Source organism: Scyliorhinus torazame, chromosome 22 (assembly GCF_047496885.1).
Source record: "Scyliorhinus torazame isolate Kashiwa2021f chromosome 22, sScyTor2.1, whole genome shotgun sequence".
Classification (NCBI taxonomy): domain Eukaryota; kingdom Metazoa; phylum Chordata; class Chondrichthyes; order Carcharhiniformes; family Scyliorhinidae; genus Scyliorhinus; species Scyliorhinus torazame.
In genome coordinates, this window is record NC_092728.1 from 113470917 (window position 1) to 113498746 (window position 27830).

The 27830-nt window shown below is 50.9% G+C and overlaps 2 long non-coding RNA genes across 2 annotated transcripts in view; one reads left to right on the forward strand and one right to left on the reverse strand.

The window, feature by feature from the left end:
* Positions 1–4345: 4345 nt before the first annotated feature.
* Positions 4346–27830, reverse strand: part of LOC140399380 (uncharacterized) — a 40657-nt gene continuing 17172 nt past the window's right edge. The window contains exon 5 of the long non-coding RNA XR_011937686.1: positions 4346–4696. This is a non-coding gene — a long non-coding RNA (uncharacterized lncRNA). The remainder of the gene's footprint in view (positions 4697–27830) is intronic.
* The window catches only part of LOC140399381 (uncharacterized), a 142106-nt gene continuing 141774 nt past the window's right edge, over positions 27499–27830 (forward strand). The window contains exon 1 of the long non-coding RNA XR_011937687.1: positions 27499–27605. This is a non-coding gene — a long non-coding RNA (uncharacterized lncRNA). The remainder of the gene's footprint in view (positions 27606–27830) is intronic.

Genomic DNA, 27830 nt, shown 5'->3' on the forward strand with positions numbered 1-27830 from the left:
CAATCACTCAAGCGTATGATTGCAATGCACTTACCACTCTTTGATGTGGTTGATGTTTGTAAACATTCGGTTTTCAACACTTAGAGTCACTCGTCCATGAAGGGAGATGAATGAATCAAGGCTGCAGCTGGTTTGTGGAAGCTGTCAATCACATCCCACTGCTGGAAAGGAATGAATGGCTTGCAACTAATGGATATGAAGGTTTTCAACACAGGTCACAGCTATTACCCTTCCAGGAATGGACACATGGAGCTGCCAGATGGGTATTACAACTGTAATGCTTTCCACTGCCTCTATCTGAACTGCTCTCTACATTCAGACACGGGCCTCTTTTCTGGCGTGGATTGTCTATGGAAGGGTGCATTTAGTCAGGGAGTCTCTGTGGGGTGTCCCTCTAGTTAGGGAGCCCTGGGGGGGTCTCCCTGTTTGATGGGGATCCTGGGTGGGTATCCTGATTAATGGGGTCCTTGGGGGTCTTCCTGTTAACGGATCCCTGGTGTGGTCTCCCTGTAAAGTGGGTCCCTGGGAGGGTCTCTCTATTGAAGAGGTCCGTGGGGGGTGGACCCTCCCTTGTTAGGGAGTCCCTGGGAGGAGGCGGTTTGGGTCACCCCTTAGTTGGGGGAATGGGGGCGCCCAGGCAATCTGGGGGTGGGGGGCTGCTTTGTGGTGTGAGGGGGGTGTCGGCCGCTGGACTTCGCAATCGGGCCGGCCGCTCAGAATGGCAGCTTGAGAGAGGGATTCCCTCGTATTCTTCACCATGCATAAATTTGCGTGGCAAGAGGTACAGAATTGCTTCCCGATTTGGGCTCCCAGGGGGATTGTAAATCGTTAGCAATTCTCCTCCAGCGGGAGAACATGGGTGAATTCTCTGCTGGCGGGATTCTCTGATTCTCCATTCCACCGGCAGCGCATCCCCGCCCGGGGATTTCCTGATAGCGTGGGGTGACCACAATGGGAAACCCCATTGGCCGGGTGTGGGAACAGAGAAGCCCGCTGCCGGCAACAATGCGTCACTGAGGAGCATGGTGGGATTCTCGTCCCACCGCACCCGTTTGCTGGTGCAGCGCACCCCTGCCGGCAGCGGGATTCTCCGTCCCGGCAACTCCGTTTCCCATTGTGGCCACCCCACGCTGTTGGGAACTCCCTGGTCGGGGGTGGGCTGCCGGTGGAACGGAGAATCCCACCAGCGGAGAATTCACCCCATGTTCTCCCACTGGAGGAGAATTGCTCTCGATTTACAATCCCCCTGGGAGCTCAAATCAGAAGTGACGGCGCAACAGAGGATCCTGTCGATGGAGAATCCAGCTGCACGTGTCTGAGGATCGGAGAATCCAGCCCATAGACACCCAAACGGAGAATCTCACCCAAAGTTTGCTCACAATGTGAGAAATGTCTGGGTGTGTCATAGAGAAATTGATAGAATCTGTTATTTATTGTACAATGTGCACTTGTTAATTCAGATGAATGTTCGCGTATAAAATATAGACTGTGAATTTTATATTTCTGTACATGTATTTTTTATATAAATTCAGAGTGCTCAATTCATTTTTTCCAATTCAGGGGCAATTTAGCGTGTCCAATCCACCTAGCCTGCATATCTTTGATTTGCAGGAACACGGGGAGAGGACTGGAAAGTAACACCATTGTTTAAGAAGGGAAGGATCTGGCCCCGGGGGGTGCCCCCACGGTGGCCTGGCCCGCGATCGGTGCCCACCGATCCGCGGGCAGGCCTGTGCCGTGGGGGCACTCTTTCCCTTCCGCCTCCGCCACGGTCTCCACCGTGGCGGAGGCGGAAGAGACTCCCTCCACTGCACATGCGCGGGAAACTGTCAGCGGCCGCTGACACTCCCGCGCATGCGCCGCCCCGATATGTCATTTCCGCGCCAGCTGGCGGGGCAACAAAGGCTGTTTCCGCCAGCTGGCGGGGCGGAAATCCCTCCGGCGTCGGCCTAGCCCCTCAATGTTGGGGCTCAGCCCCCAAAGATGCGGAGCATTCCGCACCTTTGGGGCGGCGCGATGCCCGTCTGATTGGTGCCGTTTTGGGCGCCAGTCGGCGGACATCGCACCGTTTGGGGAGAATTTCGCCCCTGATTGCAGATTACTTGGAAATGCATGGTAAAATAGGACTGAGTCAGCACGACTCTGTCAAAGGGAGGTTGTGTCTGACAAATCTTAAGAGTTCTTTGAGCAGGTAACAAGCAAGTTAGACAAAGGAGAACCAGTAGACGTGATTTATTTAGATTTCCAGAAGGCCTTTGACAAGGGGCCGATAGGAGATTGTTCAATAAGTTAAGAGCCCATGGTGTTAAGAGTAAGATCCTGGCATGGATAGAGGATTGGCTGACTGGCAGAAGGCAGAGAGTGGGGATAAAGGGGTCTTTTTCAGGATGGCAGCCGGTGACTAGTGGTGTGCCTCAGGGGTCTGTGCTGGGACCACAATTTTTCACAATATACATTAATGATCTGGAGGAAGGAACTGAAGGCACTGTTGCTAAGTTTGCAGATGATACAAAGATCTGCAGAGGGACAGGTAGTATTGAGGAAGCAAGGGGGCTGCAGAAGGATTTGGACAGGCTAGGAGAGTGGGCAATGAAGTGGCAGATGGAATACAATGTGGAAAAGTGTGAGGTTATGCACTTTGGAAGGTGGAATCTAGCCATAGACTATTTTCTAAATGGGGAAATGCTTAGGAAATCAGAAGTATAAAGGGACTTGGGAGTCCTTGTTCATGATTCTCTTACGGTTAACGTGCAGGTTCAGTCGGCAGTTAGGAAGGCAAATGCAATGTTAGCATTCATGTCAAGAAGGCTAGAATACAAGACCAGGGATGTACTTCTGAGGCTGTATAAGGCTCTGGTCAGACCCCATTTGGAGTATTGTGAGCAGTTTTGGGCCCCGTATCTAAGGAAGGATGTGCTGGCCTTGGAAAGGGTCCAGAGGATGTTCACAAGAATGATCCCTGGAATGAAGAGCTTGTCGTATTAGGAACGGTTGAGGACTCTGGGTCTGTACTCGTTGGAGTTTAGAAGGATGAGGTGGGATCTTATTGAAACTTACAGGATACTGCGAGGCCTGGATAGAGTGGATGTGGAGAGGATGTTTCCACTTGTAGAAAAAAGTAGAACCAGAGGACACAATCTCAGACTGAAGGGACGATCCTTTAAAACGGAGATGAGGAGGAATTTCTTCAGCCAGAGGGTGGTGAATCTGTGGAACTCTTTGCTGCAGAAGGCTGTGGAGGCCAAATCACTGAGTGTCTTTAAGACAGAGATAGATAGGTTCTTGATTAATAAGGGGATCAGGGGTTATGGGGAGAAGGCAGGAGAATGGGGATGAGAAAAATATCAGCCATGATTGAATGGCGGAGCAGACTCGATGGGTCGAGTGGCCTAATTCTGTTCCTATGTCTTATGGTCTTATGTCCACTGATCACTCAAAGTGGCAACACAGGTGGATAAGGTAGTCAAAAAGGCATACGGCATGCTGGCCTTCATCGGTCGGGGCATTGAATATAAAAATTGGCAAGTCACGTTGCAGCTGTACAGGACCTTAGTTAGGCCTCATTTGGAATATTGTGTGCAATTCTGGTCGCCACACTACCAGAAGGATGTGGATGCTTTGGAGAGGGTACAGAAGTGGTTTACTAGGATGTCGCCAGGTATGGAGGGCATTAGCTGTGAGGAGAGGTTAGATAAACTCGGTCTGTTCTCTCTGGAACGACAGAGGTTGAGAGGTGACCTGATAGAGGTCTACAAGATTGTGAGTGGCATAGACAGAGTGGATTGTCAGATGCTCTTTCCTAGGGTAGGAGAGTCAAGCACTAGGGGGACATAGGTTTAAAGTGCGTGGGGAAAAGTTTAGAACAGATGTGCGAGGCAAGTTTTTTACACAGGGTGGTAAATATATGGAGCGTGTTACCTGGGGAGATGGTGGGAGCAGGTACGATAGAGGCATTTAAGGGGCATATTGACAAATATATGAATAGGGTGGGAATGGAAGGATACGGACTTAGTAAGTGCAAATGGTTTTAGCTTAGCCAAGTACCATGGTCAGTGCAGACTTGGAGGGCCGAAGGGCCTGTTCCTGTGCTGTATTGTTCTTTGTTCTTTCTGCTGAAATCCGACTCCTGTCTTTCTGCTGACAGTGCGCACATACCCATCGTCTGAATCGGGTCTGCATTGGGGGTGTTTGATTGGCGGACGGGGTTGTGGGGTACCGGAGGGCAACAGTTAGGCTCACTGTGAAGATTAGCGTGACAGAGGCTTCACATATATCAGGTGAAACATGTTTTACAGACATTTCCATTTCCGCTCGCTACACATAGTGACCCCCAACCCGCCCCGTCCCCCCTCCCCAGTGCTCTTCAGTGTTCTTTCATGGTCTACTGCTACGTCTAGCGGAGTCCCCAGGATGCGCATCCGAGGTGCTTTCCGTGTCCTGTGGCCTTTGATGCCCTTGCTGCACATCCTCTGAAGGCCTGGAGCGGGAGAGCCCCAGCTGACATATCGGTGTCACTATCTTCACCGTGGAACCCTGTTCAGCCCGCTGCCCTTGAGATTCGCTGGTATCAGATGGGTTGGAAGAACTGGAGACCACCGCCATCTCTCTGGTGGCAGGCTCCGGGTTGGCCTCCATCACTTCCTCCTCCTGATGATGCCCACAGGGCCCTGGGGGTCTCCATGGGGCGGAGGGGTATCTGGAGGGGGCACCAGAAGCCTCTGAGTCATCTGGCTCTGCCAGTCCTGGCAACTTCCCATTGTCTGCACCATGGTCACCATCGGGAGTGGGGTTTGTACAACACATTAAACACCTTTTTGCAAAACCATTATGATGCCTCTGTCACTTCCTTCTACAATGTGGACTGACCCCCGAACCCTTTGCCCATCACCCCAGTGCACCCCTCCCCATGGCGGCCTGCCCCTGCAGAAGGTCCCCCACCCCCAGCCGAGAGTCAGCCCCTCTCACCAAGCACTGGGGGTGGCATGCCCAGTACCCTGGGCTCTTTGCCTGTGAGCAAAGATGGCTTCTCACCTCCTTGGCTCCCCACAGAAATGCTTTCACCAGGTTTACGTTTTTCAAAAGGAGTACGAATCGACACCAGCGTGACCACTTGCTGGGAAGGCCACTGGATGTCGGGAGGCCGTTAGATAAGGGGTGGCTCCCATTTAGTGTATGGAAATGGGGTTTAAGTGGTGATAATTGGTTTCTCGACACGCTACGGCGAGATCCCGATTTTGCCTTCGGGAGCGGGCCGGTTGCATCGCAAACAGTTTGACGCCCGGCGCGGATCTCGTTTTTGGCCTCTCTTGCTATTCACCGGCCTCGTTACGCTTGAGCGGGCGTGTAACAAGACCGGAAAATCGCGCTCTTTGGGTGAGATCCACATCGCTATTTAACCATACGTTTGGCTCTGTGGAGCTTCTCCTGGTCTAGCCCATCACTGGGGAGCTGAACCATATCGGCTCCTCAGCGATTGGGCCGTCATTTTGAAAGGGTGCTCCGATCTGTAAGTGAGCTTGAGGGTCCCCCCCATGGGCAATGTCACCCCCCCCCCCGCACACATGGGCATTAAACCCCCCCAAGTGAGACACCCCACTATGGTGTCGCTGAGGGCACCCTCCATATTCGTGCCTCCCCACCCCCCAGGATTCCACCCTTAACCACCTCACAATCTTTATTAGGTCCCTTCGTACCCCCCCTTTCGAACCCCTACCCTTCATACCCCACTCATTCTGCCCTTTAATGCGCATGGCCTGGCACCCAGGCACCATCATCCTGGTAGTACTCCTGCCAGCCTGACAGTGCCACCTGGACACCTTGGCAATGCCAAGGTGCCAGGGGAAGAGCCAGAGGGCCACCCTGCCCTCTCCCTGGCCACACAGGGGTTTCCAAAGGTTTGGGAGGCCGCCAGGTGCCATTAGGCCTGGTCCACATTTGTTTTTTTTAAATAGGTTTAGAGTACCCAATTCTTTTTTTCCAATTAAGGGGCAATTTAACGTGGCCAATTAACCTACCCTGCACATCTTTGGGTTGTGGGGGGTGAAACCCACACGCACATGGGGAGAATGTGCGAACACCACACGGACAGTGACCCAGAGCCAGGATTGAACCTGGGGTCTCGGCGCCGTGAGGCAGCAGTGCTAACCACTGCACCACCGTGCTGCCCCTGGTCCACATTTGTGTGGACCAGTATTAAAAGGAACCTGGGTCCAGGCCTTGCTGCGAGGCCGTTAGATCCGTGGCCTCGGGAGAATGTTTATCTCTGGATCTTGCCCGGTGAGGGTGAGATCCAGATCACAAAGTGTCGCGAGGTTCAGATGAATCTTATGAGACATCTCAAGCACGAGAATCTCGCGAGAGGCCTCTCCCGAGATTCATCAGCCTTGCCGCGCCACCAGGTCGGGGGGGATGAGGCAGTTAAATCGTGCCATACCTTTCTAAAACAAGTTAGTTAATGTTATGCTTGAAAAGGCTAAGCAGCTGGAAGAAGTGATGAGGAAATATGCAGAGGTTTAACTGTAAAGAGAAAGACTGCAAGAGGAACGGAGAAAGATGAAAAATTGTTCTGTACAGGAGCAACAAAAAGTAGAAAAATTGCAGCTCCAATTTGACATCAGCAAAAAATTTGCTACTTTTACAGCAGACCCAATTGAAAAGAAGATGAGCTTGGACAATGTGAGACTGATGGACCAGATGAATGGAAAAGAGGAGACATTGAAAGGAAAGACAAAAGAGGGAATTTATGCGTGGAGTCAGAGGAAATGGGTGAGATTCTTAATGAGTACTTTGCATCGGTATTCACCAAGGAGAGGGACATGACGGATGTTGAAGCTAGGGATGGATAGAACATAGAACATAGAACATAGAACAATACAGCGCAGTACAGGCCCTTCGGCCCACGATGTTGCACCGAAACAAAAGCCATCTAACCTACACTATACCATTATCATCCATATGCTTATCCAATAAACTTTTAAATGCCCTCAATGTTGGCGAGTTCACTACTGTAGCAGGTAGGGCATTCCACGGCCTCACTACTCTTTGCGTAAAGAACCTACCTCTGACCTCTGTCCTATATCTATTACCCCTCAGTTTAAAGTTATGTCCCCTCGTGCCAGCCATATCCATCCGCGGGAGAAGGCTCTCACTGTCCACCCTATCTAACCCCCTGATCATTTTGTATGCCTCTATTAAGTCTCCTCTTAACCTTCTTCTCTCCAACGAAAACAACCTCAAGTCCATCAGCCTTTCCTCATAAGATTTTCCTTCCATACCAGGCAACATCCTGGTAAATCTCCTCTGCACCCGCTCCAAAGCCTCCACGTCCTTCCTATAATGCGGTGACCAGAACTGTACGCAATACTCCAAATGCGGCCGTACCAGAGTTCTGTACAGCTGCAACATGACCTCCCGACTCCGGAACTCAATCCCTCTACCAATAAAGGCCAACACTCCATAGGCCTCTTCACAACCCTATCAACCTGGGTGGCAACTTTCAGGGATCTATGTACATGGACACTGAGATCCCTCTGCTCATCCACACTTTCAAGAACTTTACCATTAGCCAAATATTCCGCATTCCTGTTATTCCTTCCAAAGTGAATCACCTCACACTTCTCTACATTAAACTCCATTTGCCACCTCTCAGCCCAGCTCTGCAGCTTATCTATATCCCTCTGTAACCTGCTACATCCTTCCACACTATCGACAACACCACCGACTTTAGTATCGTCTGCAAATTTACTCACCCACCCTTCTGCGCCTTCCTCTAGGTCATTGATAAAAATGACAAACAGCAACGGCCCCAGAACAGATCCTTGTGGTACTCCACTTGTGACTGTACTCCATTCTGAACATTTCCCATCAACCACCACCCTCTGTCTTCTTTCAGCTAGCCAATTTCTGATCCACATCTCTAAATCACCCTCAATCCCCAGCCTCCGTATTTTTTGCAATAGCCTACCGTGGGGAACCTTATCAAACGCTTTGCTGAAATCCATATACACCACATCAACTGCTGTACCCTCGTCTACCTGTTCAGTCACCTTCTCAAAGAACTCAATAAGGTTTGTGAGGCATGACCTACCCTTCACAAAGCCATGCTGACTATCCCTGATCATATTATTCCTATCTAGATGATTATAAATCTTGTCTCTTATAATCCCCTCCAAGACTTTACCCACTACAGACGTGAGGCTCACCGGTCTATAGTTGCCGGGGTTGTCTCTGCTCCCCTTTTTGAACAAAGGGACCACATTTGCTGTCCTCTAGTCCTCTGGCACTATTCCTGTAGCCAATGATGACATAAAAATCAAAGCCAAAGGTCCAGCAATCTCTTCCCTGGCCTCCCAGAGAATCCTAGGATAAATCCCATCAGGTCCCGGGGACTTATCTATTTTCAGCCTGTCCAGAATTGCCAACACCTCTTCCCTACGTACCTCAATGCCATCTATTCTATTAGCCTGGGGCTCAGCATTCTCCTCCACAACATTATCTTTTTCCTGAGTGAATACTGACGAAAAATATTCATTTAGTATCTCGCCTATCTCTTCAGACTCCACACACAATTTCCCATCCCTGTCCTTGACTGGTCCTACTCTTTCCCTAGTCATTCGCTTATTCCTGACATACCTATAGAAAGCTTTTGGGTTTTCCTTGATCCTTCCTGCCAAATACTTCTCATGTCCCCTCCTTGCTCGTCTTAGCTCTCTCTTTAGATCCTTCCTCGCTACCTTGTAACTATCCATCGCCCCAACCGAAACTTCACACCTCATCTTCACATAGGCCTTCTTCTTCCTCTTAACAAGAGATTCCACTTCCTTGGTAAAGCACGGTTCCCTCGCTCGACGCCTTCCTCCCTGTCTGACCGGTACATACTTATCAAGAACACGCAGTAGCTGATCCTTGAACAAGCCCCACTTATCCAGTGTGCCCAACACTTGCAGCCTACTTCTCCACCTTATCCCCCCCAAGTCACGTCTAATGGCATCATAATTGCCCTTCCCCCAGCTATAACTCTTGCCCTGCGGTGTATACTTATCCCTTTCCATCATTAACGTAAACGTCACCGAATTGTGGTCACTGTCCCCAAAGTGCTCTCCTACCTCCAAATCCAACACCTGGCCTGGTTCATTACCCAAAACCAAATCCAACGTGGCCTCGCCTCTTGTTGGCCTGTCAACATATTGTTTCAGGAAACCCTCCTGCACACACTGTACAAAAAACGACCCATCTATTGTACTCGAACTATATCTTTTCCAGTCAATATTTGGAAAGTTAAAGTCCCCCATAATAACTACCCTGTTACTTTCGCTCTCATCCAGAATCATCTTCGCCATCCTTTCCTCTACATCCCTAGAACTATTAGGAGGCCAATAAAAAACTCCCAACAGGGTGACCTCTCCTTTCCTGTTTCTAACTTCAGCCCATACTACCTCGGAAGAAGAGTCCCCATCTAGCATCCTCTCCGCCACCGTAATACTGCTCTTGACTAGCAGCGCCACACCTCCCCCTCTTTTGCCTCCTTCTCTGAGCTTACTAAAACACCTAAACCCCGGATCCTGCAACATCCATTCCTGTCCCTGGAATGGATGTTTAAATACTCTCGGTCAAGTCGGCATAAGGGGGAAGTTTTGGGTACTCTAAAAGGCATTAAGGTGGACAAGTCCCCAGGTCCAGATGGGATCTATCCCAGGTTACTGAGGGAAGAGAGGGACGAAATAGCTGGGGCCTTAACAGATATCTTTGCAGCATCCTTGAGCACGGGTGAGGTCCCGGAGGACTGGAGAATTGCTAATGTTGTCCCCTTGTTTAAGAAGGGTAGCAGGGGTAATCCAGGGAATTATAGACCTGTGAGCGTGACGTCAGTGGTAGGCAAACTGTTGGAGAAGATACTGAGGGATAGGATCTATTCACATTTGGAAGAAAATAGACTTATCAGTGATAGGCAGCATGGTTTTGTGCAGGGAAGGTCATTTCTTACAAACCTAATAGAATTCTTTGAGGAAGTGACAAAGTTAATTGATGAGGGAAGGGCTGTAGATGTCATATACATGGACTTCAGTAAGGCGTTTGTTAAAGTTTCCCATGGCAGGTTGATGGAAAAAGTGAAGTCGTATGGGGTTCAGGGTGTACTAGCTAGATGGATAAAGAATTGGCTGGGCAACAGGATCAGAGAGTAGTGGTGGAAGGGAGTGTCTCAAAATGGAGAAAGGTGACTAGTGGAGTTCCACAGGGATCCGTGCTCGGACCACTGTTGTTTGTGATATACATAAATGATCTGGACAAAGGTATAGGTGGTCTGATTCGCAAGTTTGCAGATGATACTAAGATTGGTGGAGTTGCAGATAGCGAGGAGGACTGTCAGAGAATACAGCAAAATATAGATAGATTGGAGACTTGGGCAGAGAAATGGCAGATGGAGTTCAATCCAGGCAAATGCGAGGTGATGCATTTTGGAAGATCTAATTCAAGAGCGGACTATACGGTCAATGGAAGAGTCCTGGGGAAAATTGATGGACAGTGAGACCTGGGAGTTCAGGTCCATTGTACCCTGAAGGTGGCAACGCAGGTCGACAGAGTGGTCAAGAAGGCATACATGCTTGCCTTCATCGGACGGGGTTTTGAGTACAAGAGTCAGCAGGTCATGTTACAGTTGTATAGGACTTTGGTTAGGCCACATTTGGAATACTGCGTGCAGTTCTGGTCGCCACATCGGCAGAAGGATGTGGATGCTTTAGAGAGGGTGCAGAGGAGGTTCACCAGGATGTTGCCTGATATGGAGGGTGCTAGCTATGAAGAAAGGTTGAGTAGATTAGGATTGTTTTCGTTGGAAAGACGGAGGTTGAGGGGGGACCTGATTGAGGTCTACAAAATTATGAGAGGTATGGACAGGATGGATAGCAACAAGCTTTTTCCAAGCGTGGGGGTGTCAATTACAAGGGGTCACGATTTCAAGGTGAGAGGGGGAATGTTTAAGGGAGATGTGCGTGGAAAGTTTTTTACGCAGAGGGTGGTGGATGCCTGGAACGCTTTGCCAGCGGAGGTGGTAGAGGTGGGCACGATAGCATCATTTAAGATGCATCTAGACAGATATATGAACGGGCGGGGAACAGAGGGAAGTAGATCCTTGGAAAATAGAAGACAGGTTTAGATAAAGGATCTGGATCGGCGCAGGCTGGGAGGGCTGAAGGGCCTGTTCCTGTGCTGTAATTTTCTTTGTTCTTGAAAAGTTGTGAGCATATTCTCAAGCTATGGGTTGCATGATTGCAGAACTGAAAGAGTTAAGACTTTCCCAGAGACTGACCTGGCCAAGAGTGAAATCAAAATGAAGGACAAGGTCAAGGAAAGGTCTGCTGGAGGTGGAGAAAGAAAAGACAGATGAGGAAATGTAAATCCATGCTGAAGATAAGGAACAAGAAAGAAAAGCTGGAAAAGGACAGAGTGCCTCCCGTTTACTGAGAACCATTGAGTTGTAGCGGAAATAAAAATTGTTTCTAGAAAAATTGAACAGTTGCAAGAAAAAGTAAAAATGGTTTGAAATGAGTGTGAAGAGTTTCAGAAAGAACTGCAGAAGTAAAATGACTGAATATGAACTTGAAGGATGGCTCAGGAATTAGGCTCTGCTAAGGAGAGACTGTTCATGTAGAGAGCCAACTTTCACACATGGAAGATGATTTTGGTAATGACAAATTAAAACTTGATGAACTTTAAGCATTAGAAGAAATTATTAAAGATTGCAAAAAAAACCTGGAGCAGGAAATGGAATTACTGATGAATGAGACAGTTAGTTGAATGCAGAATTAATAAGTGGAAACAAGTTCCATTTTTGAAATATCAACTTCCAGGAAGAACGTGGCAGGCGCCACTGAAAAAGACAACGCCAGTCCACTCTGTGAATGAATGGATTAAAATGTCCTCCAGAAGGAATGGTTTAAACCAAAAGTATCCAATCATAGAATACAGATTGTTGTCAAAGAAAAACATTAACACCAAAGAGTCTCTGAAGCAAATCAGATGTTGAAACCCGAGTATTTGAAACAACCCACGTTCTACAATTTTAACTCTGAACCACAAAGTCAGCACGAAGCAACGACCACTCCTCTGAATGGGAAGAGAACGAGATGTGGAAGAGTTGTAAAGCCTCCAGGACATCTCGATTTGTAAAAGTCAGAGACTTGGAGGTGGGAAGGGGTAGCATGGAAATTCTATATTGTAAATCCATTTGTGCAAGGACTTTGGTGGGGGTGTTGCAGAAGGATGTTCGGGTTAGTACAGGTTAGTGTGGGACTGGGAAACAGTATCACCCACAGTATGATGTATAGAGTCACATGATGTACAAAGTACATGAGGAAGAACTGTATAAAGAGAAGTAGGCATGAAGCTAGCACCTAGTTAGAGATATACCTTGGAGATATGCACATAGAAACATAGAAAATGGGAGCATGAGGAGGTCACTCAGCCCTTTAAGTGTGCTGCACCATTCAATATGATCATGGCTGATCCTCCATCTCAACACCATACCTGTATACTCTCTCCATATCAATTGACACTTTTGGAATCTCGAAATCTAACTACTTCCTTCTTAAATACACTCAGTCTGTCCACTCTTGTCAGAATTTTATATGTTTGAATGGAAATCCCCTTTCACTCTTCTAACTTCCAGTGAATACAGGCCCAGCCAACTCAATCTCTCTTCATACAACCTGCCTCGTACTTTCTCTCTGCCTCGTACCTTCTCTCTGCCTCGTACCTTCTCTCTGCCTCGTACCTTCTCTCTGCCTCGTACCTTCTCTCTGCCTCGTACCTTCTCTCTGCCTCGTACCTTCTCTCTGCCTCGTACCTTCTCTCTGCCTCGTACCTTCTCTCTGCCTCGTACCTTCTCTCTGCCTCGTACCTTCTCTCTGCCTCGTACCTTCTCTCTGCCTCGTACCTTCTCTCTGCCTCGTACCTTCTCTCTGCCTCGTACCTTCTCTCTGCCTCGTACCTTCTCTCTGCCTCGTACCTTCTCTCTGCCTCGTACCTTCTCTCTGCCTCGTACCTTCTCTCTGCCTCGTACCTTCTCTCTGCCTCGTACCTTCTCTCTGCCTCGTACCTTCTCTCTGCCTCGTACCTTCTCTCTGCCTCGTACCTTCTCTCTGCCTCGTACCTTCTCTCTGCCTCGTACCTTCTCTCTGCCTCGTACCTTCTCTCTGCCTCGTACCTTCTCTCTGCCTCGTACCTTCTCTCTGCCTCGTACCTTCTCTCTGCCTCGTACCTTCTCTCTGCCTCGTACCTTCTCTCTGCCTCGTACCTTCTCTCTGCCTCGTACCTTCTCTCTGCCTCGTACCTTCTCTCTGCCTCGTACCTTCTCTCTGCCTCGTACCTTCTCTCTGCCTCGTACCTTCTCTCTGCCTCGTACCTTCTCTCTGCCTCGTACCTTCTCTCTGCCTCGTACCTTCTCTCTGCCTCGTACCTTCTCTCTGCCTCGTACCTTCTCTCTGCCTCGTACCTTCTCTCTGCCTCGTACCTTCTCTCTGCCTCGTACCTTCTCTCTGCCTCGTACCTTCTCTCTGCCTCGTACCTTCTCTCTGCCTCGTACCTTCTCTCTGCCTCGTACCTTCTCTCTGCCTCGTACCTTCTCTCTGCCTCGTACCTTCTCTCTGCCTCGTACCTTCTCTCTGCCTCGTACCTTCTCTCTGCCTCGTACCTTCTCTCTGCCTCGTACCTTCTCTCTGCCTCGTACCTTCTCTCTGCCTCGTACCTTCTCTCTGCCTCGTACCTTCTCTCTGCCTCGTACCTTCTCTCTGCCTCGTACCTTCTCTCTGCCTCGTACCTTCTCTCTGCCTCGTACCTTCTCTCTGCCTCGTACCTTCTCTCTGCCTCGTACCTTCTCTCTGCCTCGTACCTTCTCTCTGCCTCGTACCTTCTCTCTGCCTCGTACCTTCTCTCTGCCTCGTACCTTCTCTCTGCCTCGTACCTTCTCTCTGCCTCGTACCTTCTCTCTGCCTCGTACCTTCTCTCTGCCTCGTACCTTCTCTCTGCCTCGTACCTTCTCTCTGCCTCGTACCTTCTCTCTGCCTCGTACCTTCTCTCTGCCTCGTACCTTCTCTCTGCCTCGTACCTTCTCTCTGCCTCGTACCTTCTCTCTGCCTCGTACCTTCTCTCTGCCTCGTACCTTCTCTCTGCCTCGTACCTTCTCTCTGCCTCGTACCTTCTCTCTGCCTCGTACCTTCTCTCTGCCTCGTACCTTCTCTCTGCCTCGTACCTTCTCTCTGCCTCGTACCTTCTCTCTGCCTCGTACCTTCTCTCTGCCTCGTACCTTCTCTCTGCCTCGTACCTTCTCTCTGCCTCGTACCTTCTCTCTGCCTCGTACCTTCTCTCTGCCTCGTACCTTCTCTCTGCCTCGTACCTTCTCTCTGCCTCGTACCTTCTCTCTGCCTCGTACCTTCTCTCTGCCTCGTACCTTCTCTCTGCCTCGTACCTTCTCTCTGCCTCGTACCTTCTCTCTGCCTCGTACCTTCTCTCTGCCTCGTACCTTCTCTCTGCCTCGTACCTTCTCTCTGCCTCGTACCTTCTCTCTGCCTCGTACCTTCTCTCTGCCTCGTACCTTCTCTCTGCCTCGTACCTTCTCTCTGCCTCGTACCTTCTCTCTGCCTCGTACCTTCTCTCTGCCTCGTACCTTCTCTCTGCCTCGTACCTTCTCTCTGCCTCGTACCTTCTCTCTGCCTCGTACCTTCTCTCTGCCTCGTACCTTCTCTCTGCCTCGTACCTTCTCTCTGCCTCGTACCTTCTCTCTGCCTCGTACCTTCTCTCTGCCTCGTACCTTCTCTCTGCCTCGTACCTTCTCTCTGCCTCGTACCTTCTCTCTGCCTCGTACCTTCTCTCTGCCTCGTACCTTCTCTCTGCCTCGTACCTTCTCTCTGCCTCGTACCTTCTCTCTGCCTCGTACCTTCTCTCTGCCTCGTACCTTCTCTCTGCCTCGTACCTTCTCTCTGCCTCGTACCTTCTCTCTGCCTCGTACCTTCTCTCTGCCTCGTACCTTCTCTCTGCCTCGTACCTTCTCTCTGCCTCGTACCTTCTCTCTGCCTCGTACCTTCTCTCTGCCTCGTACCTTCTCTCTGCCTCGTACCTTCTCTCTGCCTCGTACCTTCTCTCTGCCTCGTACCTTCTCTCTGCCTCGTACCTTCTCTCTGCCTCGTACCTTCTCTCTGCCTCGTACCTTCTCTCTGCCTCGTACCTTCTCTCTGCCTCGTACCTTCTCTCTGCCTCGTACCTTCTCTCTGCCTCGTACCTTCTCTCTGCCTCGTACCTTCTCTCTGCCTCGTACCTTCTCTCTGCCTCGTACCTTCTCTCTGCCTCGTACCTTCTCTCTGCCTCGTACCTTCTCTCTGCCTCGTACCTTCTCTCTGCCTCGTACCTTCTCTCTGCCTCGTACCTTCTCTCTGCCTCGTACCTTCTCTCTGCCTCGTACCTTCTCTCTGCCTCGTACCTTCTCTCTGCCTCGTACCTTCTCTCTGCCTCGTACCTTCTCTCTGCCTCGTACCTTCTCTCTGCCTCGTACCTTCTCTCTGCCTCGTACCTTCTCTCTGCCTCGTACCTTCTCTCTGCCTCGTACCTTCTCTCTGCCTCGTACCTTCTCTCTGCCTCGTACCTTCTCTCTGCCTCGTACCTTCTCTCTGCCTCGTACCTTCTCTCTGCCTCGTACCTTCTCTCTGCCTCGTACCTTCTCTCTGCCTCGTACCTTCTCTCTGCCTCGTACCTTCTCTCTGCCTCGTACCTTCTCTCTGCCTCGTACCTTCTCTCTGCCTCGTACCTTCTCTCTGCCTCGTACCTTCTCTCTGCCTCGTACCTTCTCTCTGCCTCGTACCTTCTCTCTGCCTCGTACCTTCTCTCTGCCTCGTACCTTCTCTCTGCCTCGTACCTTCTCTCTGCCTCGTACCTTCTCTCTGCCTCGTACCTTCTCTCTGCCTCGTACCTTCTCTCTGCCTCGTACCTTCTCTCTGCCTCGTACCTTCTCTCTGCCTCGTACCTTCTCTCTGCCTCGTACCTTCTCTCTGCCTCGTACCTTCTCTCTGCCTCGTACCTTCTCTCTGCCTCGTACCTTCTCTCTGCCTCGTACCTTCTCTCTGCCTCGTACCTTCTCTCTGCCTCGTACCTTCTCTCTGCCTCGTACCTTCTCTCTGCCTCGTACCTTCTCTCTGCCTCGTACCTTCTCTCTGCCTCGTACCTTCTCTCTGCCTCGTACCTTCTCTCTGCCTCGTACCTTCTCTCTGCCTCGTACCTTCTCTCTGCCTCGTACCTTCTCTCTGCCTCGTACCTTCTCTCTGCCTCGTACCTTCTCTCTGCCTCGTACCTTCTCTCTGCCTCGTACCTTCTCTCTGCCTCGTACCTTCTCTCTGCCTCGTACCTTCTCTCTGCCTCGTACCTTCTCTCTGCCTCGTACCTTCTCTCTGCCTCGTACCTTCTCTCTGCCTCGTACCTTCTCTCTGCCTCGTACCTTCTCTCTGCCTCGTACCTTCTCTCTGCCTCGTACCTTCTCTCTGCCTCGTACCTTCTCTCTGCCTCGTACCTTCTCTCTGCCTCGTACCTTCTCTCTGCCTCGTACCTTCTCTCTGCCTCGTACCTTCTCTCTGCCTCGTACCTTCTCTCTGCCTCGTACCTTCTCTCTGCCTCGTACCTTCTCTCTGCCTCGTACCTTCTCTCTGCCTCGTACCTTCTCTCTGCCTCGTACCTTCTCTCTGCCTCGTACCTTCTCTCTGCCTCGTACCTTCTCTCTGCCTCGTACCTTCTCTCTGCCTCGTACCTTCTCTCTGCCTCGTACCTTCTCTCTGCCTCGTACCTTCTCTCTGCCTCGTACCTTCTCTCTGCCTCGTACCTTCTCTCTGCCTCGTACCTTCTCTCTGCCTCGTACCTTCTCTCTGCCTCGTACCTTCTCTCTGCCTCGTACCTTCTCTCTGCCTCGTACCTTCTCTCTGCCTCGTACCTTCTCTCTGCCTCGTACCTTCTCTCTGCCTCGTACCTTCTCTCTGCCTCGTACCTTCTCTCTGCCTCGTACCTTCTCTCTGCCTCGTACCTTCTCTCTGCCTCGTACCTTCTCTCTGCCTCGTACCTTCTCTCTGCCTCGTACCTTCTCTCTGCCTCGTACCTTCTCTCTGCCTCGTACCTTCTCTCTGCCTCGTACCTTCTCTCTGCCTCGTACCTTCTCTCTGCCTCGTACCTTCTCTCTGCCTCGTACCTTCTCTCTGCCTCGTACCTTCTCTCTGCCTCGTACCTTCTCTCTGCCTCGTACCTTCTCTCTGCCTCGTACCTTCTCTCTGCCTCGTACCTTCTCTCTGCCTCGTACCTTCTCTCTGCCTCGTACCTTCTCTCTGCCTCGTACCTTCTCTCTGCCTCGTACCTTCTCTCTGCCTCGTACCTTCTCTCTGCCTCGTACCTTCTCTCTGCCTCGTACCTTCTCTCTGCCTCGTACCTTCTCTCTGCCTCGTACCTTCTCTCTGCCTCGTACCTTCTCTCTGCCTCGTACCTTCTCTCTGCCTCGTACCTTCTCTCTGCCTCGTACCTTCTCTCTGCCTCGTACCTTCTCTCTGCCTCGTACCTTCTCTCTGCCTCGTACCTTCTCTCTGCCTCGTACCTTCTCTCTGCCTCGTACCTTCTCTCTGCCTCGTACCTTCTCTCTGCCTCGTACCTTCTCTCTGCCTCGTACCTTCTCTCTGCCTCGTACCTTCTCTCTGCCTCGTACCTTCTCTCTGCCTCGTACCTTCTCTCTGCCTCGTACCTTCTCTCTGCCTCGTACCTTCTCTCTGCCTCGTACCTTCTCTCTGCCTCGTACCTTCTCTCTGCCTCGTACCTTCTCTCTGCCTCGTACCTTCTCTCTGCCTCGTACCTTCTCTCTGCCTCGTACCTTCTCTCTGCCTCGTACCTTCTCTCTGCCTCGTACCTTCTCTCTGCCTCGTACCTTCTCTCTGCCTCGTACCTTCTCTCTGCCTCGTACCTTCTCTCTGCCTCGTACCTTCTCTCTGCCTCGTACCTTCTCTCTGCCTCGTACCTTCTCTCTGCCTCGTACCTTCTCTCTGCCTCGTACCTTCTCTCTGCCTCGTACCTTCTCTCTGCCTCGTACCTTCTCTCTGCCTCGTACCTTCTCTCTGCCTCGTACCTTCTCTCTGCCTCGTACCTTCTCTCTGCCTCGTACCTTCTCTCTGCCTCGTACCTTCTCTCTGCCTCGTACCTTCTCTCTGCCTCGTACCTTCTCTCTGCCTCGTACCTTCTCTCTGCCTCGTACCTTCTCTCTGCCTCGTACCTTCTCTCTGCCTCGTACCTTCTCTCTGCCTCGTACCTTCTCTCTGCCTCGTACCTTCTCTCTGCCTCGTACCTTCTCTCTGCCTCGTACCTTCTCTCTGCCTCGTACCTTCTCTCTGCCTCGTACCTTCTCTCTGCCTCGTACCTTCTCTCTGCCTCGTACCTTCTCTCTGCCTCGTACCTTCTCTCTGCCTCGTACCTTCTCTCTGCCTCGTACCTTCTCTCTGCCTCGTACCTTCTCTCTGCCTCGTACCTTCTCTCTGCCTCGTACCTTCTCTCTGCCTCGTACCTTCTCTCTGCCTCGTACCTTCTCTCTGCCTCGTACCTTCTCTCTGCCTCGTACCTTCTCTCTGCCTCGTACCTTCTCTCTGCCTCGTACCTTCTCTCTGCCTCGTACCTTCTCTCTGCCTCGTACCTTCTCTCTGCCTCGTACCTTCTCTCTGCCTCGTACCTTCTCTCTGCCTCGTACCTTCTCTCTGCCTCGTACCTTCTCTCTGCCTCGTACCTTCTCTCTGCCTCGTACCTTCTCTCTGCCTCGTACCTTCTCTCTGCCTCGTACCTTCTCTCTGCCTCGTACCTTCTCTCTGCCTCGTACCTTCTCTCTGCCTCGTACCTTCTCTCTGCCTCGTACCTTCTCTCTGCCTCGTACCTTCTCTCTGCCTCGTACCTTCTCTCTGCCTCGTACCTTCTCTCTGCCTCGTACCTTCTCTCTGCCTCGTACCTTCTCTCTGCCTCGTACCTTCTCTCTGCCTCGTACCTTCTCTCTGCCTCGTACCTTCTCTCTGCCTCGTACCTTCTCTCTGCCTCGTACCTTCTCTCTGCCTCGTACCTTCTCTCTGCCTCGTACCTTCTCTCTGCCTCGTACCTTCTCTCTGCCTCGTACCTTCTCTCTGCCTCGTACCTTCTCTCTGCCTCGTACCTTCTCTCTGCCTCGTACCTTCTCTCTGCCTCGTACCTTCTCTCTGCCTCGTACCTTCTCTCTGCCTCGTACCTTCTCTCTGCCTCGTACCTTCTCTCTGCCTCGTACCTTCTCTCTGCCTCGTACCTTCTCTCTGCCTCGTACCTTCTCTCTGCCTCGTACCTTCTCTCTGCCTCGTACCTTCTCTCTGCCTCGTACCTTCTCTCTGCCTCGTACCTTCTCTCTGCCTCGTACCTTCTCTCTGCCTCGTACCTTCTCTCTGCCTCGTACCTTCTCTCTGCCTCGTACCTTCTCTCTGCCTCGTACCTTCTCTCTGCCTCGTACCTTCTCTCTGCCTCGTACCTTCTCTCTGCCTCGTACCTTCTCTCTGCCTCGTACCTTCTCTCTGCCTCGTACCTTCTCTCTGCCTCGTACCTTCTCTCTGCCTCGTACCTTCTCTCTGCCTCGTACCTTCTCTCTGCCTCGTACCTTCTCTCTGCCTCGTACCTTCTCTCTGCCTCGTACCTTCTCTCTGCCTCGTACCTTCTCTCTGCCTCGTACCTTCTCTCTGCCTCGTACCTTCTCTCTGCCTCGTACCTTCTCTCTGCCTCGTACCTTCTCTCTGCCTCGTACCTTCTCTCTGCCTCGTACCTTCTCTCTGCCTCGTACCTTCTCTCTGCCTCGTACCTTCTCTCTGCCTCGTACCTTCTCTCTGCCTCGTACCTTCTCTCTGCCTCGTACCTTCTCTCTGCCTCGTACCTTCTCTCTGCCTCGTACCTTCTCTCTGCCTCGTACCTTCTCTCTGCCTCGTACCTTCTCTCTGCCTCGTACCTTCTCTCTGCCTCGTACCTTCTCTCTGCCTCGTACCTTCTCTCTGCCTCGTACCTTCTCTCTGCCTCGTACCTTCTCTCTGCCTCGTACCTTCTCTCTGCCTCGTACCTTCTCTCTGCCTCGTACCTTCTCTCTGCCTCGTACCTTCTCTCTGCCTCGTACCTTCTCTCTGCCTCGTACCTTCTCTCTGCCTCGTACCTTCTCTCTGCCTCGTACCTTCTCTCTGCCTCGTACCTTCTCTCTGCCTCGTACCTTCTCTCTGCCTCGTACCTTCTCTCTGCCTCGTACCTTCTCTCTGCCTCGTACCTTCTCTCTGCCTCGTACCTTCTCTCTGCCTCGTACCTTCTCTCTGCCTCGTACCTTCTCTCTGCCTCGTACCTTCTCTCTGCCTCGTACCTTCTCTCTGCCTCGTACCTTCTCTCTGCCTCGTACCTTCTCTCTGCCTCGTACCTTCTCTCTGCCTCGTACCTTCTCTCTGCCTCGTACCTTCTCTCTGCCTCGTACCTTCTCTCTGCCTCGTACCTTCTCTCTGCCTCGTACCTTCTCTCTGCCTCGTACCTTCTCTCTGCCTCGTACCTTCTCTCTGCCTCGTACCTTCTCTCTGCCTCGTACCTTCTCTCTGCCTCGTACCTTCTCTCTGCCTCGTACCTTCTCTCTGCCTCGTACCTTCTCTCTGCCTCGTACCTTCTCTCTGCCTCGTACCTTCTCTCTGCCTCGTACCTTCTCTCTGCCTCGTACCTTCTCTCTGCCTCGTACCTTCTCTCTGCCTCGTACCTTCTCTCTGCCTCGTACCTTCTCTCTGCCTCGTACCTTCTCTCTGCCTCGTACCTTCTCTCTGCCTCGTACCTTCTCTCTGCCTCGTACCTTCTCTCTGCCTCGTACCTTCTCTCTGCCTCGTACCTTCTCTCTGCCTCGTACCTTCTCTCTGCCTCGTACCTTCTCTCTGCCTCGTACCTTCTCTCTGCCTCGTACCTTCTCTCTGCCTCGTACCTTCTCTCTGCCTCGTACCTTCTCTCTGCCTCGTACCTTCTCTCTGCCTCGTACCTTCTCTCTGCCTCGTACCTTCTCTCTGCCTCGTACCTTCTCTCTGCCTCGTACCTTCTCTCTGCCTCGTACCTTCTCTCTGCCTCGTACCTTCTCTCTGCCTCGTACCTTCTCTCTGCCTCGTACCTTCTCTCTGCCTCGTACCTTCTCTCTGCCTCGTACCTTCTCTCTGCCTCGTACCTTCTCTCTGCCTCGTACCTTCTCTCTGCCTCGTACCTTCTCTCTGCCTCGTACCTTCTCTCTGCCTCGTACCTTCTCTCTGCCTCGTACCTTCTCTCTGCCTCGTACCTTCTCTCTGCCTCGTACCTTCTCTCTGCCTCGTACCTTCTCTCTGCCTCGTACCTTCTCTCTGCCTCGTACCTTCTCTCTGCCTCGTACCTTCTCTCTGCCTCGTACCTTCTCTCTGCCTCGTACCTTCTCTCTGCCTCGTACCTTCTCTCTGCCTCGTACCTTCTCTCTGCCTCGTACCTTCTCTCTGCCTCGTACCTTCTCTCTGCCTCGTACCTTCTCTCTGCCTCGTACCTTCTCTCTGCCTCGTACCTTCTCTCTGCCTCGTACCTTCTCTCTGCCTCGTACCTTCTCTCTGCCTCGTACCTTCTCTCTGCCTCGTACCTTCTCTCTGCCTCGTACCTTCTCTCTGCCTCGTACCTTCTCTCTGCCTCGTACCTTCTCTCTGCCTCGTACCTTCTCTCTGCCTCGTACCTTCTCTCTGCCTCGTACCTTCTCTCTGCCTCGTACCTTCTCTCTGCCTCGTACCTTCTCTCTGCCTCGTACCTTCTCTCTGCCTCGTACCTTCTCTCTGCCTCGTACCTTCTCTCTGCCTCGTACCTTCTCTCTGCCTCGTACCTTCTCTCTGCCTCGTACCTTCTCTCTGCCTCGTACCTTCTCTCTGCCTCGTACCTTCTCTCTGCCTCGTACCTTCTCTCTGCCTCGTACCTTCTCTCTGCCTCGTACCTTCTCTCTGCCTCGTACCTTCTCTCTGCCTCGTACCTTCTCTCTGCCTCGTACCTTCTCTCTGCCTCGTACCTTCTCTCTGCCTCGTACCTTCTCTCTGCCTCGTACCTTCTCTCTGCCTCGTACCTTCTCTCTGCCTCGTACCTTCTCTCTGCCTCGTACCTTCTCTCTGCCTCGTACCTTCTCTCTGCCTCGTACCTTCTCTCTGCCTCGTACCTTCTCTCTGCCTCGTACCTTCTCTCTGCCTCGTACCTTCTCTCTGCCTCGTACCTTCTCTCTGCCTCGTACCTTCTCTCTGCCTCGTACCTTCTCTCTGCCTCGTACCTTCTCTCTGCCTCGTACCTTCTCTCTGCCTCGTACCTTCTCTCTGCCTCGTACCTTCTCTCTGCCTCGTACCTTCTCTCTGCCTCGTACCTTCTCTCTGCCTCGTACCTTCTCTCTGCCTCGTACCTTCTCTCTGCCTCGTACCTTCTCTCTGCCTCGTACCTTCTCTCTGCCTCGTACCTTCTCTCTGCCTCGTACCTTCTCTCTGCCTCGTACCTTCTCTCTGCCTCGTACCTTCTCTCTGCCTCGTACCTTCTCTCTGCCTCGTACCTTCTCTCTGCCTCGTACCTTCTCTCTGCCTCGTACCTTCTCTCTGCCTCGTACCTTCTCTCTGCCTCGTACCTTCTCTCTGCCTCGTACTTTCTCTCTGCCTCGTACTTTCTCTCTGCCTCGTACTTTCTCTCTGCCTCGTACTTTCTCTCTGCCTCGTACTTTCTCTCTGCCTCGTACTTTCTCTCTGCCTCGTACTTTCTCTCTGCCTCGTACTTTCTCTCTGCCTCGTACTTTCTCTCTGCCTCGTACTTTCTCTCTGCCTCGTACTTTCTCTCTGCCTCGTACTTTCTCTCTGCCTCGTACTTTCTCTCTGCCTCGTACTTTCTCTCTGCCTCGTACTTTCTCTCTGCCTCGTACTTTCTCTCTGCCTCGTACTTTCTCTCTGCCTCGTACTTTCTCTCTGCCTCGTACTTTCTCTCTGCCTCGTACTTTCTCTCTGCCTCGTACTTTCTCTCTGCCTCGTACTTTCTCTCTGCCTCGTACTTTCTCTCTGCCTCGTACTTTCTCTCTGCCTCGTACTTTCTCTCTGCCTCGTACTTTCTCTCTGCCTCGTACTTTCTCTCTGCCTCGTACTTTCTCTCTGCCTCGTACTTTCTCTCTGCCTCGTACTTTCTCTCTGCCTCGTACTTTCTCTCTGCCTCGTACTTTCTCTCTGCCTCGTACTTTCTCTCTGCCTCGTACTTTCTCTCTGCCTCGTACTTTCTCTCTGCCTCGTACTTTCTCTCTGCCTCGTACTTTCTCTCTGCCTCGTACTTTCTCTCTGCCTCGTACTTTCTCTCTGCCTCGTACTTTCTCTCTGCCTCGTACTTTCTCTCTGCCTAGTACTTTCTCTCTGTCTAGTACTTTCTCTCTGTCTAGTACTTTTTCTCTGTCTGGCAGTTACCAATTCCCTTTCTACCTGTGCAAAAGAACAAAGAACAAGCAACAGGCCCTTCGGCCATCCAAGCCCGAGCCGATCATGATACCCTAACTACAAAGAAAACCTTCTGCCCTTACTCGGTCCGTATCCCACTATTTCCGCCCTATTCATGGACCCATCCAGATGCCTCTTAAATGTTGCTAATGTGCCTGTTTCCACCACATCCTCTGGCAACACGTTCCAGGCACCCACCACTCTCTGTGTGAAACACCTACCCCACACATCTCCCTTAAACTTTCCCCCTCTCACCTTGAACCTGTGCCCCTTGTAATTGACACTTACACCCTTGGAAAAAGCCTCTGACTATCCATTCTGTCTATACCTCTCATAATTTTGTAGACCTCTATCAGGTCTCCCCTCAGCCTCCGTCTTTCCAGTGAAAACAATCCTAGTTTATGCAACCTCTCCTCATAGCCAACACCCACAACGTCAGGCAACATCCTGGTGATCCTTCTTTGCACTCTCTCCAAAGCAGCTCAAGGGGCTGGTTTAGCTCACTGGGCTAAATCGCTGGCTTTTAAAGCAGACCAAGGCAGGCCAGCAGCACCGTTCAATTCCCGCACCAGCCTCCCCGAACAGGTGCTGGAACGTGGCGACTAGGGGCTTTTCACAGTAACTTCATTGAAGCCTACTCGTGACAATAAGTGATTTTCATTTCATTTCAAGCTTCCACGTCCTTCTGATAATGCAGTGACCAGAACTGCACACAATACTCCAAATGCAGCCTAACCAAGGTTTTATACAGCTGCAACATGATATACCAACGCTTGTGCTCAATGCCCCGGCTGATGAATGCAAACATGCCATATGCCTTCTTAATCACCTTGGCCACCTATATTGCCACCTTTAGGGAACTGTGGACCTGCACGCCCAGATCCCTCCGTATGTTAATGATCCTAAGGGTTCTGCTATTTACAGTATAATTCATACCTAGATTTGATCCTCCAAAATGCATCACCTCGCACTTGTCGGGATTAAACTCCATCTGCCATTTCTGTGCCCGAGTCTCCAATCTATCTCTATCCTGTTGTATCCTCTGACAATCCTCAGCACTATCAGCACTCTTTACCTGCGGCGTGACCACCTCACTGTATGTGCTATCCACGAAGATCCCATCCTTGCGGATGCTCCATGGTGACTCCAGCCACAGCTCCAGCTCCAAATTGTGGATTTCAAGTAGCTGCAGCTGGGGACACATCTGCACACGTGGTCACTGTGGACACTAGAAGTGATCCTGACTTGCCACATCACACAGGTAGGGCACCATGTAGGTGAGCTGCCCTGACATGAGTTACTCTTAAATTACTCCCTTCACTTTTACTTCCTCCAGTTTAGAGAATATTAAGGACAGTAGAAATACTCACCAGGTCCTACTTACCGTTCTTCTTTCTGAGGAAAGGTGAAAAATTTAAGAATCATGTTGCTCCCCCCTCACTGAATTCACTCAGTCACCAAACTCCAATTTAAGCACGGTAATGCAGCTCAAAGCAGTACTCCAGTGCAGACCAATGTGTGTTAACATTATGGTTGTGTGTTAACAATTAACAGTTTATGTTCAACCACCCAAGCTTCCAGACCTCAGTTAGACATAAAACAACCTAACAATGGTCCCCTAATCCTTCCTTACTAATGAATTCCAGTATTTTTCTGATGACAGAGGTTAGGCTAACTGGTCTATAGTTTCCTACTTTCTGTCTCCACCTTTCTTGATTGATACTCTGTCCCACAGTGCTGTTACTGTCAGTGGTTCTATAATCGACTCCCACAGTGATGTATTTCCCTTTGCTCCCTCTAAATGTACCCAAGCTGATTCTACACCTTTATCTTCAGGAGCCAAGATAATTCCTCACTATTGTACTGATCTCCTTTATTAACAGAGCAACCTCACCTCCTTTTACTTTCTTCCTATCCTTCAGAAATGTTAAATACTCTTGAATATTCTGTTCCCAGCCTTGGCCATTCTGCATGCCTCTGATGGCTATTATTTTACACCCATTTATTTATATTTGTGCTATCAATTTATCTAATCTTCTTATAAATGTTGCATACATTCAGATAAAGAAACTGGAATTCTACATTTTCATTATTTTCCCTACTCTTATCCTATTTCTTAGTTCAGTCTATGTTGGCGCACGAGAATCATAGAATCCATACATAACAGAAGGAGGCCATTCAGCCCATCAAGTCACACCAACCTTCCAAAAGAGCACCACCCAAGCACACTCCCCAGCCCATTCCCCCAAAACCCTTAACCAAGCCTACACTCTGTCCCTTCTTGTCACACTCTTGTTTTCATTATCGCATTGTTACCCTGAAATATCGCTTTGGTGTTTTATCATTAACATTTTAAATCTTCCCTAACTTGAACCCTCCCCGCCATTGTTTAGATTAAAGCCCTGTCTACAGCTCTAACTCTACAATTCATCAGCACAGTCCAAATAAAGCCTGTCCTAATGGTATCGCTCTCTATTTCCTCACAATGAATCAAAACTCATTTCTCCCACACCAATATTTCAGCCACACATTCAACTCTCTGATCTTATTTACCTTGTTCCAAATCCTCATGACTCAGGTAGTGATCCAAAGATTATCTTTGGGCTCTGCTTTTTAATTTAGTCCCTAGCTGCTCATATTTCCTCAGCAGAAACTCTTTCCTAACTCTACCTATGTCATCAGTACCCATGTGGACCATGACTACTGGATTCTTCTGCTCCGACTGCAAGTTCTTCACCCAGGAGATATCCTTAACCCTGGCACTGGGCAGACAGCATAACCTTTGGGACTCATATTCTCAGCTGCAGAGAATGTGTCCAGGTACCTCTTTCCCTCTCTAATCCACTGTAGTGTTTGCAGCTTGGCCTCCTGCTCATCAACATGCAGCCAAAGTTCCTCGAGCTGCAGACACTTTCTTGCAAATGTGATTGCTGTGCATCATGCTGGTGTCCACCATCTGCAACATCACCTGTCTGACCATCTTCATTTAATTTTCATTTCTAGTTTAGAAATATCACTCAATGATCATTTGTTAAGTAGTTTAATTAGTTAACCTATAAATTTAATACAATACTTACATCTCCCTGATACAAGATTAAACAAGTGTCCCAGAAAACTCCCCAGCCAATCACCTACTTGCTTACCTAAATAATGGGGGCGATTCTCCAATATGGAGCCCAAGTGTTCACGCTGTCGTGAACGTCGTCGCGTTTCACGACGGCGTGAACCGGGCCCTGGTATGACCGATTCTGGCCCCCAAGGGGCCAGCATGGCACTGGAGCGGTTCACACTGCTCCAGCCTCCTTTCACAGAGCAAAATGGGCGGCGCGCCAACCCGCGCATGCGCGGGGGACTTCTTTAGCCCGCCGGTTCGACTCAACATGGAGTCGGAATTCAGGGACCGGCCGCTCCAGAAAGTAGGCCCGGAGGGGGGGGGTGTGTGCAGACCCCATCGGAGGCCGCCCCCGATCGTTCGCGCAGAGTTCCTGTCGGCAGCGACCAGGGGTGAACGGCGCCGGCGGGTCTCTGTCGTATCAGTGCGGCCACTCGGCCCACCCAGGCCGGAGAATCGGCGGCCCCGCCGATTCCAGTGGCCCACGGCCAGAGCCGTGCCAAACGCGCCAGCGCAAAAGGCGGTGATTCTCTGCACCTCGGAGAATCGCGTGCCGGCGTCGGGGCGTCATGGCGCGGTTGCGGCGATTCTCCGGCCCGGCACGGGGCTCAGAGAATCGCCCCCAATGCCTTTAGATTTCAGCTCTCAGGCCTTGTGTCCCACTTCCTTGGACCACAGCTTGTTCTGTAAGAAACAAGCACAGTACCTCTTCCCTCACTCACCAAATTCCTGAGTTCAGTACTCTATCAAAGCTGTACTCTATTGAACTGGCCTTAATGCTACTTTGTGCATTGCTATAAACCTCCTTTATTTATACTATCTGGAATTCCAGTTAACAAGTAACTACCTTTTTTTTATTCGTTCGTAGGATATGGGCATCGCAGGCTGTGCCAGCATTTATTGCCCATCCCTAATTGCCCTTGAGGTGACAGTTACGAGTCAACCACATTGCTGTGGGTCTGGAGTCACGTGTAGACCAGGTAAGGACGGCAGATTTCCTTCCCTAAAAGGCATTAGTGAACCAGATGGGGTTTTACGACAATTGACACGTTTCATGGTCATCATTAGACTTTTAATTCCAGATTTGTTTAAATTCAGATTTCACCATCTGCAATAGCGGGTTTTGAACTATGGACCACAGAGTACTCTGGGTCTCTGGATTACTCACCCTAATTAACTAACTGTGCAGCTACCAACAGGCAACT